This window comes from Dermacentor andersoni, chromosome 4, assembly GCF_023375885.2.
Source record: "Dermacentor andersoni chromosome 4, qqDerAnde1_hic_scaffold, whole genome shotgun sequence".
In the NCBI taxonomy this organism is placed as follows: domain Eukaryota; kingdom Metazoa; phylum Arthropoda; class Arachnida; order Ixodida; family Ixodidae; genus Dermacentor; species Dermacentor andersoni.
The window spans coordinates 135181501-135195900 of record NC_092817.1 but is presented as its reverse complement, the minus strand read 5'-3'; the positions used below and the strand labels follow the sequence as shown (position 1 = coordinate 135195900).

At 44.9% G+C, this 14400-nt stretch overlaps 1 long non-coding RNA gene across 2 annotated transcripts; it reads right to left on the bottom strand.

Annotated features, from left to right (window-relative positions):
- Positions 1-547: 547 nt before the first annotated feature.
- Positions 548-5615, bottom strand: LOC126537825 (uncharacterized). Of its 2 annotated transcripts, none has more exons than XR_011893639.1 (3): positions 5570-5615; positions 2938-3065; positions 548-873 (listed from the first exon to the last, which is right to left on the bottom strand). It is a non-coding gene; the product is annotated as an uncharacterized lncRNA (long non-coding RNA). The 2 variants fall into 2 exon arrangements; XR_007600835.3 differs by lacking the exon at positions 5570-5615 and adding an exon at positions 4038-4146 and having other exon boundaries at positions 549-873.
- Between the last annotated feature and the right edge of the window lie 8785 nt (positions 5616-14400).

Here is a 14400-nt window from a genome sequence, read left to right as displayed (position 1 = left end):
GTGCATAATGTCTCCGATAGGCTAAAAAAAGATTTGGCAACCTCCAGGAATCCCACTCCTTTTCACAGCCCCGGAAAAGCTCGCAAAGCTCTGTAAGCGTGTAAACGCGCCTAAATCGTGTCAGAGTTCTTGCTCTGTCGGGCACAGAAAACGTTTTGCGATGTGTAACGAATGTGGTTTACCATATTCCCGTTTTGAGGCAGTAAATATGTTGGACGGACAGGCAGGTGCCTAAATGATCGTTTAAAAGTGCACTATAACGTCCATAACACTGTTCAAGGCCACTTGGGCATTCATTGCCGGGACTGCCGCTGCATGCCCCTCTTTGAAGATACGCAAGTTCTAGCGAAACACAGCTCACCTGGTACTTTATTGATGCTTATTTCACCAGAAAAATGGGTAGTGTGTGCGTTAGTGCCCCCTCTATCACGCTGACCCCTAGTGAAGTCTTGTATCTCCACAGATAGAAATTGATTTTTTTTAGTGACCATGTTCTTAGTACAAGACTTGCTGTTAGAACACCCCTTGTGACTGCCTTTCATTTTCTGCGCATGGCCCTTCTTGTGTATAAACACACGATGTGGCAACGCAATAAAATATTGTTGGAAGTCAGCGCAGTGTATGTCATCTCTCGCAGTCCTTGTCCTTCACACTGTACGTCATTTTTATACTGAACAGTGAATATTATTTGATTCAAAATTAAAAAAAATATAGTACACATCTGAGCTGCAAGAATGCAATTGATACAGCAAATGACGTTTAGCTTTCCAAAAGAAAGAAAATGTTCACGTTTCACCACGAGGTGCAGGGACTCCATTCTCTGAGCATCTTGACCAATAAATGCAGCGCATGGCATTGCTGGAATCTTGCATCCTGCATTAGAAAAATAAGAAGAGAATCATGAGAGTTCGGTCTGTGCAATTACACATGTGCACTGTGGAAAATTTGATAAGGCAACAAGCTCCTGAAAGTAACAAACTTAATTAATGTGACTGGGAACAATGAACAGTTCAGGCAACTGGGCAAGACAGGTGAAAGGTAGGAGAAATTTCTATTTTGCAAATTTAGGAATTGCATTTACTGTGAACACTAAACCACTATGTCACTGTGAATACAAGGCAGATACAGCAGCAAAAGCAAATAAATATACAGTAGCCTTTTCACCATAGAAAATAAGAGTGAATAAAATTTAAGGACACTACCAATGACACCTCTCAACAACAGAAATTTGCCCAAAAGTGTGTATGTGACCTTAATATAAAATTGACATGAAATGTGGAATATATCTCTGCATTACACTTTATAAGTACTGCAGCTGAGAACCTTACGGGATATGGCATATTAAGACTGACATGCACAAGACATTAAAAAATGGCTGTTTTTACACAACATTATTACACTAGGAGACAAAGAGTAATTTTACAGAGAGTGCACACAAAATGAAAATGAGGGAACCCCCACTGGCATTATCATTTGCCCTGCAATACATGCATCCAGCCCAACAATCTCCAACTCCCCAATGCAGTTTATTAGACCCTTTCTGTATCCTAAAATTTATTGTGTATTTCTTATTTACTAATTTAGTAAGAATTGACAGTTCGGCATACTTTCCTTGAAAATTTAGCATGTGTTAACTATTTTTTAGAGCAGGCCCCTTTCTTTCAATAGGTCAGCTTGGCAAACGGTGACAAGTAGTATTCTCAAAGATCATAAGTTTAAATAAACTTATGATCCTTCGTCATGCTCCCACTTTCTACTTCATGCTCTAAACTGTGGTACCCCTCCTAGGCAGTTTATGTTATTCTGTGAATACATACATGGTCCTCCTTTGTGTAGCATCTCAACTAGAGCCTGAAATTTCTTGTTTCCTAAAAAATTCATCTTTACCGCCCAAAATATATTGCACGGTTACCCTTCACTTGGGGGGTGGGGAGGGATTGTATATAAGTGTTCACATATTCAATGAACCTCAGAGCCACAACCATTTCTCATCCTCTGTTGCCACTACCCGCATGAGTCGCAATGGTTGTAAATTGGCTACCCACCCTCCCCCGCCTAAAAGTACATTTTGCCACATGGAAAATGACCACAGCATTGCATTTGATTGAATGAGTCCTCCTGTGCATGTTTTTTTTCTCGTCTTGTAATGGCTAGGTTCAACATGGTGAAGTCTGAAAACTGCCAAGCCCCAACCAATACTTTGTGTAGTTTCAAAATTATGAAGCATTCATTTTTCAAGACTTGTCCCAAATTAAGCATGAGGAAGATTTTCATGATGCAAATGAGGAAAGGTTGTGGTTAGTGACAATGATAGGCCTGCTATATCCTGCAAAACTGTATGAAATGACATATGCTTGCAATTTTCATGAGCAGCTAGTTCAGTATAAGAAATAGGTGCAATGCCTGCGGAAATGTTTTTTAACACCCATGAGAGGTCCTAGTTTCTTGCAATTTCTTCAAATCCCTTGCAGTCTAGATTGCAATCCGGCGCATGTTAATATTGTATTTGAAATAAAAACAGCTCAAATATTAAGTTGTTGAGAATTATACGGGATTAAATTAAAGGTAGACAAGTAATGCAACGAGCAAATAACAAGCTCATTGCATAGAGTAAGGAAATATTCCTTTTCTGCAAAAACATTGGTAGCAGGAAGGTCATACGAAATTAGCACTGAATGCACAATAAAGAATATCATGCTGGAATGCCCCCATCTGTGAATATTCTTGCACAAAGAAAATCCTCATTATGAAAGGCCATCAAGAAAATGCAAGTGTATGCTTTGGTTCAACAGTCATACCTGCAGTATGCACTACAATCGGCAATATTTAAAAACACACACAACTGCATATGATATCAAGCTTAGGCCGCCAAAGAGTCTGAGTTTTAAGTTATAACTTGACTTACTATATTAAACATACACACCTATATCTACTTACAATGTAGTCTTCCCAACTGCTTCCTAGAAGACATCAACCATCTGCCTGAAGGCGAACGCAAGTGGCTTGCTCTTAATGGAGGGCACCAAGGCTGGGCATTGTGAAATTGATGCTATCATCTGCATGACCTGCGAGAAACAACACTCTAAGATAAACAAATGCTATTAGAATGAAAGACAAGATCACTGGTAATGAGCCTCGTTTTGGTTTGCACGAGAAAAGCAAAAATATGGACTTTGCGCTGCTTACTAAAAAAGAAGCAAGCTTCCTTCCAGATGTTGCAGTCATGCATTAAGATTGTCACACAGCTGCATGTTTGTATGCTCATATGCTGCTGTCGCTACTGTGCCAGCATGCTTTGCATAGCTTATTATTTCAAGTTATATTGATTATTGTGTTTTCTTGCGAATTTTTGTCAAATAGCACCAGAAAAGAAGTAGCTCACTTACACACACACACTCCCTTGTGAGGAGCGAATTCACACACGCACGCATGCATGCACGCGCGCACACACACACACAAGCCTCTACCACATAAGCAGCTTCCCACCCTTGACACACTGCATTTTTTATCCTTTGACACTCCTACTGCTAAGGCATAAAAAGCCTTCGTGTGACCAAGCCTAAACTCCTCAACCGACACTTCCAGCTTAAACACTTTCTCGAGATCCAGGACAAGCCTTCTAGCTTCCCTAGTGCTCCAAACTGTAGTTACAAATTTCAATAGGGCTATAGGCGACAGCTCTCGAAGAGCATGCAAACTACCCGGAGAGACCTAAAGCTTGCATATGATACCTCTAAAGCGCAACAACACTTCAAATTTTCAAAATTCATTAACGCTCCTAAAGACAATTGCTATATACGTAGGACGGGGGGTCTTGAATAACCTGCTGTTCACAATTTCAGCGGTTGTATGCATCAACGGAAATGTGGGCTAATGGGAAATTCACGTCTTTAAGATCAGAATTAGTGTAATGGCGAAACACACTACCATATTTCTTAATCATTTATTTGTGCTCTGGATGTAACGTTTCTTTTAGAATAACAATCAAGGATGTCGATTCATCAGGGCAGAGGCGGGAAAAAGGAGGAAGCGTATACCTGACGCCTTCCCACTGATCCTCCTGAGAAACAGCGCCTCATACAGCAGTTGTCCAGGTTGGCTTGAAACCAAACTCGGCTTTCAGGCGGCAACACTCGCTGCACCAAATTGGAAGTTTTATTGCGAGTAAAACTCTACCGGCCTTATGCAATACATACGCACGCCCACAAAACGCACTCGCGCGCACACAAATATACGCACTCTCAAAGCGCAGACACAAAGGCACGCACGCGCACATTGATAAACACAAACAATCACACATACATGCAGGCAGACACGCTAACACGTGCACGCACACACAGTGACCCACACAGAAACACACACAAAACACGTACAGTCGAGCGCGATTTGAAGGTTATCGCGCGAGCGTCGACCGGGAACGAGTACAGCGCCATGGCCCAGAATTCTCTGCCGAGGCGAGGGAATTATCAGGCCTGCTTCCCTCACTCTTTTTGCTGTTCCTTCAGCAGCCGTCACTCCCTGCTGGGCTATAAGTTTCTTTCTTTTTCTTTTTTTTTGGTTCTGCGAACAGGCTGTGATCGCAGTGGGCACGACGTATTCTTCGGTATTATCTGAAATTGAACGTTACGAAGCTGTATCTAGCCTATGTAACGTCATTGCTGCTGAGCCAGGAAGAATGGGTGACCAAGAACATTAGCTTAAGCCCGCGAAGATACGAGGTAACCAATTCCACACTTTATCGCAACAAATGGAAAGCTTAGAATAGAGAGAAAGGGCGGTGAGTTTGTCGCGGGGTGATGGTTGTTGTATGTAACAGCGAACGAGGGAGAGAAGAGTGCGAAATCATGATTTTTCCTCACCCGAAACCGGCCGCCAGGTGCCTGGAGTGCTGGGCTGGTTGACGCTCGCGCGATAACCTTCAAATCGCGCTCGACTGTACGCACTAGACACACGCAAGCACGCCGGCCCATACAAACCGGCATGTATGCGCGCGCAAGACGCACGCACGCACGCACGCACACACACACACACACACACACACACAAACACACACACACACACACACACAAAGCGAGCTGAGCTGAGCGCACGCACACACACGAATCGAGCCGAGCGCGAGCGCGCACATACGCACAGACAAAGCGAGCCGAAAACATGTTAAAGGCGCCCGGCAAGCAGCAACAGCAGCACGCGACCGCATCGGGGAGAACCAATACCGCGCCACTTCTTTCGAAAGGTGGCAAAGTCAGTCGTCCTTTTTCTACGCGACGCAAAAGTGGTCGACCACATTTAACTTAAGTGCGAGCGACCGTATTACAAGAAGTCGCGCTGAACGCACAAAAGAAGCACATCTATGAACGTTGAAGCGCTGAGAAAAGCGTAACTATGCAGGCGCATCACGCCCGATGTAAGACGGGGCGCGATCGAGGTAGTTAACTTGCCCTACTAGGAGTGCAGCCGCTCTTGCTCTTACATTAGTGAATTATGCTACGAGATCACAGTAAGATACTTCTAGAGCGAACAAAAACACGTAACAAACCAAAGAAATACCAAATAAATGGGCACTTGCCTGAAAATTTCCATTATGGCAGTACTACCGACCACCGACACAGGGCACGTTGCAATTGCTCGTCTCAGCGTCCGTGGATCCATCTTCCAGTGCGTACGAACGCTTTGCTTTGGAGTGGAGCACGAGTAATACACAAAGCACGGGCCACACCTTTTTCTACACCGCGAACAAAACTAATCACACGTTTAAAATTATGTCGCACAGCGCGAGACGCGAACGCATTTCACGTAGCTAAAGAATGCAATAATGGCGTAGCTTCCGCCTTCCCATCGTGCCGCGCGCCGGAGTGACTGTACAGCGTCGTGCCGTCACTTCCGGTCGCTTTTCATTGGGCAGGGGATAGGCGCGCAAATTGAACGTTTATTCTGGCAGGTTTGCTTGCTCTAATGGCCGCCTGTTAGCTGCTGCTTCGTTGTGGTCTCCAACAAGAGCGGTGAGGCGGGTAGTTGCTACTACGGTTCGTGCTGAGCATATTTTTTTCTGGGGGGGGGGGCGCAGTCTGCCCTGCATGACTGAGGGTACAGTACACAAATCGGGACCGTGAGCGAGACGATCGGCGCTCTTCTGCTGGTGCGATTATATTATTCGCTGCGTCCAAACGAAGCAACCTTGCGAGGTCACAGCGTAGTTACAGCGATATCCTGGCTCGATAAAGACCCTCACATCTTGGTCGTGCGACAGCGACGCGTAAGCATTCATGAGGCGACTGAAGAATGCGTTTGTAAGAGCGTATGCTGTGGATAAGCAATTACAGCTTTGACGACACCAGCCCCTAATATATAGGCTGAGCCTTACAAACTGTGTCCGAGGATGCGCTTAGAAGGCAGACCAGTAGCTTAGTAAAACTCTGAATAACTTAGGCAAGGTACGTGGAGATTCGGATTTGAGAACTTCCAGCGTGATCTCGCCGCTATAAATGTCTTCGTTGTGGCTTCACCAAGCAAATTGTACGTTGATGCCATTGTACATCAGAGGCTCGTCTAATAGCACGTCCCTGTTTGTTCAGCAATGTATCCAGACAGCTTCTTTAATTTCGCCACTTCTTGTTGGGCTTTTAAGGGCACCGAAATATTCGTGCAGAATTGTGCAAGTTGCTCGCGCGTTTTCATTCTGCTACTGCAGTTAGTCTTAGAAGTGTTTAATTGCATGATAATATAATTGTGAGCACAAAATGTAGTGATAATTAAATTGTAAGTGCAAGTGCGTACATTTTCTTGATGATACATTTTGGAGTGGCCGTCATGCCAGTAACATCAGAATCCTAGAAAAAGATCGACAGTCACTTAGGAATGCGAAAACTTAATCACTTCATGGATGTACACTTGCAATTATCACGTGCCCGTGATACGTCATACATTGTCACGTGTCTTCACAATTCTACCTTCATGTGCCGTAATACACCTTGCTACAGTTTGTACGAACCTTAACCGAATTTATTCCACCCTAATTCACATTATTTACCCATAATTGCTCATAATTAACGTTGTTCTATTTACTACCTTCTGTATCACTACTGACGTCATACAAGACGCTGATGACGTCACATTTTATTGCTTTGTATAATAAAGCAATAAAATGTGACGTCATCAGCGTCTTGTATGACGTCAGTAGTGATACAGAAGGCAGTAACTAGAACAACGGTAATTATGAGCAATTATGCGTAAATAATGCAATAATGCCGCAATTTCACCCCTTCTTTCTGTTGTGTCTACTAGGCCTTGAAAATATGTATAATATACTTTCAAGGCCTAGTAGACACAACAGAAAGAAGGGGTAAAAGTATACAATATTTGCAGTGCAGGGCAAGAATAGAAAATTAAACTGTAAGACACTTTGAACCGCGATGTTGTATTAGTGGTGTCACAAATTGAGACTGTGGAGGCGGGAAGGCGGTTCCATTCAGTGGCTGTTCTTGGCAAAAAAGAAGAATGGCACATCAATTTTGTGTTGATGGTCGATGCGAGACGAGATACAACTTGGTGTGGTGAAATATTTTCTTTAAGAGAAGGGTTAAAGTACCATATTCTATGAAAAATACACAGACGAAGGTACCTAAGACGTAACCAAAGGTCAGGTTGACCTAGTGTTCTTTTCATGGACGTGACGCTAAAATGACGTGAATAATTTGAGAGAATAAAAGGGCGGCGCGGTTCTGAATGCTTTCTGAATGCTTTCAAGGGAAATGACAAGACTGACATGAGCAGGGTCCCGTGTGGATTGTTGTTGCGGAGAACGCCATCTTTCCTACCTGAAAGGCCATAAAATGCTTTATCATTAAAATGCAATACCTACACGCATTGCTCAATGCGTGGACGGGTACACATTACTTAGATTTATGCATCAATGCGTTCAACACCCTTCAGTCGTCGATTTAACACCCTTCTTCTAGCAAAGTCGCACCTATGTGTAGTGTACACCCTTGTGATAGGGTGTTTTGACCGAAAAGGGTGCTAAAAGGGTGTGAACAGGGGTGTAAATGCAGAAAGCACCCCTCTTAACACCCATAAGGGCGTAAAAATGTTTAGTGTGTAGTCTTTACTGGGGAACGTATGTGGGGAGCGTAACATGCTTTGCTTTGTTATCAGGAACACCATATCTTCAACGATGTGATTTTATGCTTGTTTGGTGCTGATTTTTGTTGAAACGAATGGCTGTACTGAATGCTGCGTGCGTGATACCAAAGAATTTATGCACTTTTCGCCTCAATCGCTGAAGCTCTTTTCTTTGCACGCGCCACGATATGTCCCGACCTACTAAAAGCTAACAGATTCGTGGTAAAATCTAGATCATCTGCAATATCATACATCAAAATAAAGCATTTCGGAAAAAGAACGATTTTAAGAGAAGATAAATTATGAGGTTTTACGGGCCAAAGCCACAATCTGAATATGAGATACGTCATAGTGGGGGACTCCGGAAACTTGGAGTTGATTAACGTGCACCTTAATTTAAGTACACGGGTGTTTCGTGATGGAATATATTTCGGATGAGAATGACGTTTTTATTGAATGCACTTTCTTCATAACAACAAACAACCTTCTATTTATTATTTCCAATAAGAAATATACCATACAATCTCGACTAAAGACCGCACCCGTGCATGGCAGCTGCACCGGCAACAAGGCTGCTCGAAATTTTGAATAAACAATTCCAACCAAGAATCAATCGCAGTTGGTGTGCTTATGCCACGCAAGCGCATCAGCGAATTCTCGCGCCGCGCTTCTAGATAGCAAGAGCTGCGCTTTGACCTCCGAGATCTCCGGCGCCACCAGGACCACCTCCTCTATGTTCCTCCATAGAAAAGCGGAAGTTCGCACTCCGTTTTTCTTTGGCGGTTACTTTTCTCAGCCAGATAAGTCAGCTCTTTTGGCTCATCTGTTAACTGCCGGGAGTCCGCAATGGAGAGGAAGCGTTTGAGGGCACACGATGCTGCATTTAGGCTCAAGGTTGTCACACGCTGAGGAGCAGGCAGGAGAGAAGCCAGCCGCAACTTTGTCGTCAACAACAAGTACGTTGGTCAGTGGCTGAGCCAGAGAAAAAAAGGAGCTTGTTAGAAAGAACATATCGAGGATGGCGTTCCATCGCTAAGCATGCAAGTTCCCGGAATTCGTAGCGGCAGAAATTAGACCAAATGACGCGGTCCCGTGAAAGGCGTGCACTCCACAAAAGTCTCCAAAGAAAAGTGCTGCTCTTACTGGCGTCTATAAGGTAGCTAGAGCTGCATGCAAAAGTTGAGAAAACTGAGGCCGTGCACCGAGTATCTCTGATATAAATGGACATTGCATACATTTTGCAAACTTGTCCGATCACCTAATGAAAAATTCTCAAGTTCGTGAGCGATATTTGTCTTTTTTCCATTTAATATAAATTAAGCGGACACCTAGACACGCTTGCGCCCATAGCGCTGCTACCACCGTCGCGGCGTCACTGTGTCGACAGCGCATGCGCGGCCCTCGCGTGGAGGTTTTGGCGGTGTATACTGCGAAGCGGAGTGCGTTTCGGAATAAAACGATGGAGCTAAGTGTATAAACCATTAAAGTTTGCCCAACCGGCTTCAATATGAAGGCCAGGGCAGCGTTCCGCCTTCACCTACTGGCGTGATAATTTTGTATGCATAAACATTAGCCTTCTTGCTGAGCAGGTGTCTGCACTTAGTCATCTAAACAGAACAGACAGTAAAGGTAAAGTTAAAAACGCAGACGTCTTCATTAGGTGTCATCTCACGAACCACTGAAGCGTGACGCCTGCAAAGTCAATTGTGGCATTGCTCTTCAGGCCAGTGTTTTGAGACGTCTGTTAGCTGCCTGGCCACTGTTTCTGCGGCGCGGCAGCAATTTGCTAACGCGCGGCCCTGCTCGAACATGTTGCCTTCGCATACTTTGATAAGAAACACCATATGAGGAGCTTTAATGCTACACTGAACCCTGCTGTCTCTCTCATGCTCACTTTCTGAAGAACTACTGCCCCCCAGACGAAGCACACAAAAAATAGCGACACACACACATACACTGCGTTGTGTTTGTAACCGTTTTATGCGTACTCTGTCCGAGCGCTCGTTGTCCATAAAGTGAACTGCTCTGAACCAACCGACGGAAGTTTCCACCCTCCTCCATTCAATGTTTCGTACGTCGGGCAAAACTGGCATTTTTCATGCGGTTAGCATTATTATGGTATTTCACGCACTTTCTGGTGACCATCTATCTATCTATCTATCTATCTATCTATCTATCTATCTATCTATCTATCTATCTATCTATCTATCTATCTATCTATCTATCTATCTATCTATCTATCTATCTATCTATCTATCTATCTGTCTGTCTGTCTGTCTGTCTGTCTGTCTGTCTGTCTGTCTGTCTGTCTGTCTGTCTGTCTGTCTGTCTGTCTGTCTGTCTGTCTGTCTGTCTGTCTGTCTGTATGTCGTCTTGGTATGTGAAACTGGGTATTTGTCCCACTTCAGTTGAGCTCTTTGAACACAATTTGAGGCACTGGGTAGTTGCGACTGGGTACGTTCCGCTGCTAAGGAACCTCTTTACAACAACTTGGGCCACTGGGTATGTGGAAAGTTTACGTCGCAAGATGTGTGCGACTCTCCAATAAACTTCTTTTACGCCGACTTGGTTCACAAGCTAAGGGTAATTGGTTATGTGAGGCACTTGAACGAACCTCATTTAGAGAGAAAAATTAGAAGGAAAGAGAGGCCAGTCACAGATAATATCCTCTGACCTGCTCCTCTGGAGAGGGCAAACAAGAAATAGGACAAAAAAGAGTGGTGAAAGACTTCGATGAGGACGCGCCATGGTAGCGTAGTGGCTTTGGTGCTGCGCTGCCACGCCCGAGGTTGCGGGATGGAATCCTAACCATGGCGGCCACATTTAGATTGGGGCGAAATACAAAAAAAAAAAGGCCCATGTACCTTGCACTGGGTGTACGTTAAAGAACCCCTGGTGGTAAAAATTAACCTGGAGTCCCCAACTACTGCGCGCTTCAAAATCATATCGGGGTTTTGGAACGTAAAACCTCCGAATTTAATTCAACTGGAAGAAGGCAAGCATATATACAAGAACCACCTAACCCAGTAGCTCTTTTACACAAACTTGGCTTACTTGTTATAAGCCACTGGCTATGTCGTTATCTTTAATGGCAAAAAAAAATTATTTGTATTTCCCCGGTGCTTGGCGAAGTCGAACCCGCGTCTCATACATTCAGACGATCTGTTTGAGTTGATATAATCCGCTGCGGTGGCGCTAGTTGCTGGGTTGGGAGAGTTGTAGAGCAGTACGGCTGCAAACACGAATTATAGGTGACGGTATTCGGTGATTGCAAGAGGGTGTGTCCATGCATTGCTTCAATGTCGACATTGCATTGCAGTAATGTCGACATTCATCGCGAGATCGGTTATGCGAGATTTTTTTTAGCTCTAAGAAGGCTCAGGTCGCTCTAAATAAAAGTTAAACGCACAAAGCGGTAGGTCGTCTACGTTAGTCAAGGTTCCTTGTTTATTTTCAGTCAACCTTATGAGCGAATGTCCTATTCTCGCAAAATACCCCGTAGAACGTGTGCAAGTAATGTCCGGCACACCTTTCAGACGCGCTTCCTGCGTCGAATGCCTTTTGAGACGGGCTAAATATGTGCGAACCATATGCTGTAACACCTGCTAAGCATTTCCGAATGTCATGAGCCTACTCTTCATCCGTGAGTTCCTTCTGCTACGTCTTTACCTCACCGGCAAAGGTTTTTGTGTGACTTCCAGCGTGATTATGAGCTGTGTCGACGAATACATGTAGCGAACTCGCGGGAAAAAAGGAAACATCTAGCCGAGTAACTAAACTGAGGCACAAACTCCAATATACACTTCTTCGTTTCTGATTAGGCGGCACTCCGCCGCAGGTGTCCATGCAGCAGTGGGTGCCCTGTAGCGAAGGCTTCAGATCACTTGACATCCTTGACATCCCACAGAAGCTATTTCTACGCCGCCACTCGTTTTAGCCGAATGGCAGACCCCGTAATTACCTGTCGTCTTCATACCTAGTCCGTGCTGCTGTGTGACTCCTCTTATTTCCCTCTTTTTATGTGGCTACAGCGTTGCTGAAGTGATCGTTGGCGGGGCTGCGGTACTATCGAGAGGGAAACCAGCGCCCCCAGCTAGTCTCCTACTGCTGGTTAAGCTCCATCCAATCAGTGGCGGCCAAAACGGGCAGCTCACTAGGCTGACACTTACCAAATACCATTCTCGCCCCCCTCCCCCTCGTGATAAGTGCTTGAGGCTGGCGCTTATTGACCTCGTAGCAGTGAATCTCAGCTCCAGTGCATCGATAAAACAACGACAGAAAACGTTAGATCACAGGACGTCTCTATAAACCGAATAACATGAAAACAAGGCAGCCAAGAAAAATCGATGAAAAGCTGAAAGAACTTCCTCCGTGTAGTGCGATCGCGTGCACGGGGACACCTTCCGCCGCATTTTTCTTTTCAGTCTGCGAAGAAGAAGCACTTGTAAGGGAACTACACAATTACCTTATTAACTAGGAAATCGAAATTCCCTAATGTAATTTTTATTTGCTGTAAAATATAGCACCCCAAGTTTCAAGATAAGTGAATTTTAAAGAACATTGCAAAATACCCTTTGTTTTTCTTTTTTACACTGTGATGGTATGCAACATATTATCCGTGAATCAGGTGTTTGTTGCAATTTAGGATTTTTTAATTATGCGGTATTTTTTTCGTAAACAGCGTGCTTTCTCACGGCACATCACAAAACTAGTCGAGCACCTCATGGCGTAATGTCAATTCGTCTACAAAATACGCTTATATAGAGCTCTTAATCTGGACTTTTTTTTTTTGTTTCACACAAACAAGAAATGTTAGCTAGCGATTTTGAGCCGCTTGGAGTGGAAATATTAGGAAGGGGCCGGTTGCGATACTGCATTTTGCAAAGTGTGCGTACCTTTTCTGTCATGAACTATCATTATGATGCTCAGGGTGACAGATTAGAATTTTTGAAGTTTGTGAGCGCGCGTAAAAAGTTGCAGTTTCGCTCGAAAGGCCAAGCATCAATTGTGACAGCAAATTATTAGATAGGTATTCGAAATAAGAATAATCCGCTTATCGGCTGTATATATTTCCCACTGTTCGCTTGCTCACTAAATAAACTAGCATGGTGTCATGTGCATACAGGCAAACATGAACCCATCTCGCTCGATGAGAGTAGACTCTCGCTTTCAGAACGCTGACGTGACCATGCATGGCAGCTGCAAGTTAATTGGCTATTGTGCTACCTCTCGTTTCAACGCAACTAAGCAGCGAGAAACCAGCGCACACGAAGTTTTTAGAACTCGGCACGCCAAGACTGTCCCCATCGCAGATCGCTTTCAAGATAAGGCCTGCGTGGCCGCGCTCAGGTGGACCATACGCAGAGACGCCACCGGCTCTGCGTATGGCACGCAGAGACCCCGGCCCCTCCCCCCCCCCCCCCTTGCCCTACCGAAGCTTGCGTGCGATGGAAATGGTGCACTACCTTCCTGTCTTCCTTCTTAGCACGTGCGAGATCGAGCCACCATCGTCGGCTCACCTCACAAGCTTTCACTCGCACAGACAGCATACGGTGTGTAGCGACGATCTGATCGCACTGAGTTTGTGCGGAACATCACAGAAATGCCCTCAACGGAGGCGGAAATGTGCTGCCGTGTCCATATAAGTGCGGTTGCAATAAAAGACCACTGGCATCGGAATGCAGTAAGCTAACCTAACCTGTATCAATGCGGAGCGCACGAACATGGTGTACTCACCTCGAAGAATCACGAACACGGGTGACAAAGCGTGGTAGAGGGAGGCCGTGCGATACGCTCTATGGGTTCGGTACTTCTGAAGTATAAGCCTTTCAATATTGCTGCTGAGGAGGAGGAAAGGAAAAGAGAAGGCAGGCGCGTTAACCACAAATGCGTGTGCTTGAATACCCTAAACTGGCGTACGCAAAAGGGTAAATATAAATTTAACTTAGGGTATGGGCGAAGGAAAGACGCGGTGATTCGCACACGAGCGCGGAGGGCCTCACCAAGTCAAATGCGTTTACATAACTTAACACAGCAAGCTGGGCGAGTTGGTGACTAAACAAATTCCTAGGGGTGGGTAGCGCCACCTGGAAGAAGGACAAAAGCGCTCATATTGTCATCTTCCTTTTCTCCGTCGTCCGGGTTGCGCTGCCCACCCCTAGGAATATGTGTTTACACAAGCCAGTCGCCCTCAAGAAAAATGTCTTCACAGCTTTGCGGGCCGATGAGCGGTTGGGACGTCCTACAAGTATGGCCTGCATGGACAACGGCAGATCATCC